This window comes from Orycteropus afer, unplaced genomic scaffold (assembly GCF_000298275.1).
Source record: "Orycteropus afer afer isolate SDZICR_OR568_19922 unplaced genomic scaffold, OryAfe1.0 scaffold00023, whole genome shotgun sequence".
Lineage (NCBI taxonomy): Eukaryota > Metazoa > Chordata > Mammalia > Tubulidentata > Orycteropodidae > Orycteropus > Orycteropus afer.
Window position 1 is genome coordinate 14,163,394 of NW_006921610.1, and position 5,258 is coordinate 14,168,651.

Consider the following 5,258-nt stretch of genomic DNA (forward strand, 5'->3'; position numbering starts at 1 on the left):
CTAAAATTTATAGAAAACTCCACCACCTCAATGTCAAAAAGACAAACAATGTAATTTTTGAAACATGGGCAGAAGATAAGACACTGCACCAGAGAATATATTCTAAACCAAACCAAGCTAACTGCAGCCATTAAACACATGAAGAAATGTTCATGATCATTAGCCATTACAGATATGCAATCCAAACTAAAATGAGGTACCGTGTCAACCCAAAACCAATAGCAAAGTTCAACAAGACAGAAAAATAACAAATGCTAGCAAGAATCTGGTGGGATTGGAATTATCATATACTGCTGATGGGACTGTGAAATTATACAGCCACTGTGACAATAGGTATGGCAATACCTTTAAAAGCTGGAAATAGAAATATCATTTGATCCAGCAATCCCATTACTAGAGATATATCCTAAAGAAGTGAGAAACAAGACACGAATAAATACATTCACACTCCTGTTCATTGCAGCACTATTCATAGCAGCAAATACATGGAAACAAACTAAGTGCCCATCAGTGAAGGAATGGATAAACAAACTGGTATATTTACACAATGGAATACTTTAGAATACTAAAGGATAATGTAGAATTTGCAAAACACTGAATAGCATGGATGAACTTGGAAGACATTATGCTGACTGAAATAAGTCAATCACAGAAGGACAAATATTGCATTAGTTCACTATTGTAAATAGTCATGGAAAGGTTTATACATGGAAGAAAAATTTCTTTGGTGGTTACCAAGAATGGTAGGTGAGGGAGGGAAAATTCCTAGATAAGTTAAAAAATAGATAGATAGATATAGATATAGATATAGATATAGATATAGATATAGACTTACACACTAAAGATTTTTAGTCATTACCAGGGTAGGAGGAAGGGGAAAAGAGGAAGCTTCTGTTTGTGGGGCATTGAGTTTATGCTAATGGTGGTGGAATATTTTGGAAAAAGATAGCAATAATGTGGCACAACATGAAAAATGTCACTAATGTTCCTGAGCTATAAATATGGAAGTTGTTAGGTTGGTGAATGTCTTGACATGTATGATTTTACCACAAAAAAAGTAAAATAAATAAATAAAAGTCACAGATACTTTAAGGGGATCAGGTGAGGAATAGAAATTCAAAATTCTTCTAGAGGACTCTCTATAAACAGTTCTTGAGGTAGCCTCTCCCACCAGTCCTAATAACTCTAAAGAGAATCCCTGTTTGTTTTTTTTCTCTCAGTGAATGACACTTATTGTGCACACCAGAATGTAATTGTTTAGTATATACTGAAGTAGTATTTCCTACCTGTCACCCCAAAATTTCTAAGTGTAAACATGAGAGGCATATGTTTATATCTTCTTCTCTCTCTCTATTATTAACTTAAGGTAAAACTTATATGCAGTGAAATCTATAGATCACAAGGTGTAAGTTGATCAGTTTTGACCAATGCATGCATCCACTTGATTCACACTCCAGTTAAAATATATAGCAAAAAAAAAAAAAAAAAAAAAAAAAGTCAAGATTAAGCATTCTTTCATAAACTACAAGTCTGGTCGGGCTTGAGATTCTAATATGATTGATTCAAACCTTCATTTTCCCAATGCCATTGTTTGGTGAATGCTGAAGTCCTCCTACCCTCAGATTCCTACACTTCTAAGGAATATGTTTTCCCACTCCCCTCCATCTTTGAGCTCCAGAGTCTAAGATATTTCTGTCTTCTCCAAACTTTAACTACCCTCTGTAGCAATCAGACCTTTTATTAATAGGCATATGTCAAAAACTTCTTAATGCAAAGAACCATAGAAATGCCAGAATTTATAGATTGTGTGTGAGTGTATATGGGTGTGTGTATGGGATTTGGAAGTGATGGGTCAGAGGTATCACATTTGTCACCACAAAGAAAACAAATTTAAAGTAACATTTTGTTCCCCTCACCAAGGTTTCAAATGTATAGTTGAAAATTATATATATAAATTTTTTAGGTAGAATGTTGTTTCTTATTTTAATGGAAGAGATGGATATAAATTGTACATATAAAAAAGCTCTGAATCTCAGTTTGGAAAATGGTCTGGATAAAATAAGATTTGTAGAATCTCAAAATTATCCTTTGTTATAGAAGAAGCTTAATTAAATTTATATATATACCACCCCTTAACATTGCTATTTAGACCTATGGCTATGAGTTCAAATATTTGTTAAAGTAGATGGACTATGAGGAAGAAATGCATACATTCATCGATACATTCATATGCAAATGCCTATCTACTGTGAAAATTGAGTGAGGTTACAAAAAAAAAGTGGGAAAAAAGAAACAATTTGTTTAGCTCTGAAATTTCCAAAAGAATCTTTTTTCACTTCTAAGATTTAATAGGCTCTGATTGTGAGAAATATGTCACTATCATACACACTTTTATCCTATATCTTACATAAAATCAGAAAAGGAGTATGTCAGGGCTGTATCCTTTCACCATACTTAGTCAATCTGTATGCTGAGCAAATAATCTGAGAAACTGGACTTTATGAAAAAGAATATGGCATCAGGATTGGAAGAAGTCTCATTAACAACTTACAATATCCATATGACACAACCATACTTGTTGAAAGTGAAGATGCGTTGAAGCACTTACTCATGAACTTCAAAGCATGGATTACACCTCAAAATAAAGAAAAAAATCCTCACAACTGGATCAATAAGCAACATCACAACCAATGGACAAAAGATTGATGTTGTCAGAGGTTTAACTTTACTTGGATCCACAAATAGGCATGGTGGCAGCATTCAAAAAATCAAACATTGTATTGCATATATGCTGCAAAAGACTAAAGTGTTAAGGAGCAAAGATGTCACTTTGATGACTGAGGTGTACTTGACCCAAGCCATTGCCTCATATGCATGTGAAAGCTAGACAATGAATAAGAATGTTCAAAGAAGAGATGATGCCTTTGCATTGTGGTGTTGGTGAACAATACTGGAAGTACCATGGACTTCCAGAAGAATGAACACATCTGTCCTGGAAAAAGTACTGCTAGAATACTCCCTAGAAGTGAGAACAGCCAGACTTTGTTTCACCTACTTTGGTCATGTTATCAGAAGGGACCAGTCCCTTGAGCAGTATATCATGCTTGGTAAAGTAGAGGGTGGGTGAGAAAAGGGAAGACCCTCAACAGGATGCATTGAGACAGTGGCTACAGTGATGGGCTCAAATATAGCAAGTATTGTGAGGATGGTGCAGGAACAGGCTGTGTTTCATTCTGTAGTACATAGGGCCACTATGGGTCGGAGCTGACTTGACAGTCACCTAACAAAATAAGATTTATGGCATATAAAGATTATTTGGGATAAAAAATGATAAAATAGCTATCTCTAAAAGTTAGTGACATCTGGCTTTTATTTTTTTCCTAATCCACCCAGTGACAAATTTAGACCATGAACACTAATTTATCAATGGATGTTTTCTTTTAAAATATAGACATTTTAAAAATATTCTTGATACATTCGCCAACTATCAGTGAGAAGGTTTGTCTCATTATTCTGAAATTATGGCTATGTTTTCTGTTATAATGACTTTTCTGAATGAAAATGATAGAGATCATAATTTAATTTTTATATCCACACTACACGACCAAATAAAAGAAGACCCTCAAAGAAATGGATTGACACTGTGGCTGCAATAATGGGTTCAAACATAGCAACAATTGAGAGGATGGCACAGGACTGGGCAATGTTTTATTCTGTGGTAAATAGGGCTGCTATGTATGACTCAATGGCACCAACCATAGGAACAGCATGAGGTTTTTAACGTGAGGTAAACGAATGTAGATAGATAGATAGACAGATGGATAGATGGATAGATAGATAGATGATAGAAAGATAGATAACAGATAATCTAGATCTATATTTATCTATCTATGGCAACTATTAATTAACTTCCTTATTTTTTCTCACTCAATTAATCCATGGAAAATCTGTGAAATACAGGCTAACTATACCAGTTAGCTTTTGCAGTTGGCTTTTGTTACCAGAAAGCTCACCCTAACTGAAAGGCCAGGAAATGTGTTGTAAATTCAGTTTAATAAAGCAAGATAAATAAATGCATGTAGCAATCTTTCACTGACTTTAAAAAGAGAAAGAGATCTATGAAACAGTCTTGAGTTATTAATTTATCACATATGACTCAGAGTTATGTTGACTGAAAGTGTTAAAGTGTTGCAGCTTTTTTTGTTGCTGGGGGCCCCAGAGTAGTCTCCGATTCATAGCGACCCGATGTATAGCAGAATGAAATACTGTCCAGTCCTGTGTCAGCCCCACTATCCTTGCTATAACTGAGCCTATCATTGTAGCCACCATGTGAATCCATCTTGATGAGGGCTTTCCCCTTTGTCATTGATCTTCCACTTTACCAAGCATGATATCCTCCTCCAGGGAATGGTCCCTTCTTACAACATGATCAAAGTAGGTGAGAAGAAGTCTGGCCATTCTTGCTTCCAAGGAGCATTCCAGCTGCACTTTTTTGCTGGACAGATTTATTAGTCCTTTGAGCAGTCCATCATGTTTTCAGCATTTTTTGCCAACACCACAACTCGAAAGCATAGACTCTTCTTGGGTCTTCCTTATTCATTGTCCAGCTTTCACATGCATATGAGGCAAGTAAAAATACCGTGCCTTGGGATAGGCACACCTTAGTTTTCAAGGAGGTATCTTTGCTCTTCAGCACTTTGAAGAGGTGTTTTGCATGATAATGAAAGACCTAGATATTGAATTATGGTGATAGTTTTATAAGCTATTCTGAGCCAGAATCAGTTATTTATTTATTTTTTTTTTAAAAAAAAGCTTATTTCAGTTGGGCTAAATGAACTGAAAGGCAAATTTTATTTTCCTCTAGTGTATCCGGACTTGATTAGAGGCACAAAGGAGAACCTCAAAGTGAAGTGACTGGTTAGGATGCCTACCAAGACTCTGAGAATCACTACCAGGAAAACTCCCTGTGGAAAGGGCTTTAAAACCTGGGATTGTTTCCAGATGAGACTCCACAAGTGACTCACTGACTTGCACAGTCCTTTTGAGATTGCTAAGCAGATCACTTCCATCAGTACTGAGCCTGGAATGAAGGTTGAAGTCACCATTGCAGATGCTTAAATTTATTTTAATAAATTGATTATCTGTTGGTTAAAAAAAAAAAAAAAAAATAGAGGTCTTGTGCAGCGGATTTGCCCAATGCTATATGTCGTCAGATATCTTGACTGGTCCTCCCATTGGTGTTGATTGTAGAACCAATT

The 5,258-nt window shown here is 35.6% G+C and overlaps 1 non-coding gene across 1 annotated transcript; it reads left to right on the forward strand.

The window, feature by feature from the left end:
* The first annotated feature begins 4,715 nt into the window (after positions 1 to 4,715).
* LOC122152254 lies at positions 4,716 to 4,778 on the forward strand. Its single transcript, XR_006164480.1, has one exon. It is a non-coding gene; the product is annotated as a small nucleolar RNA U54 (small nucleolar RNA).
* Positions 4,779 to 5,258: the final 480 nt, after the last annotated feature.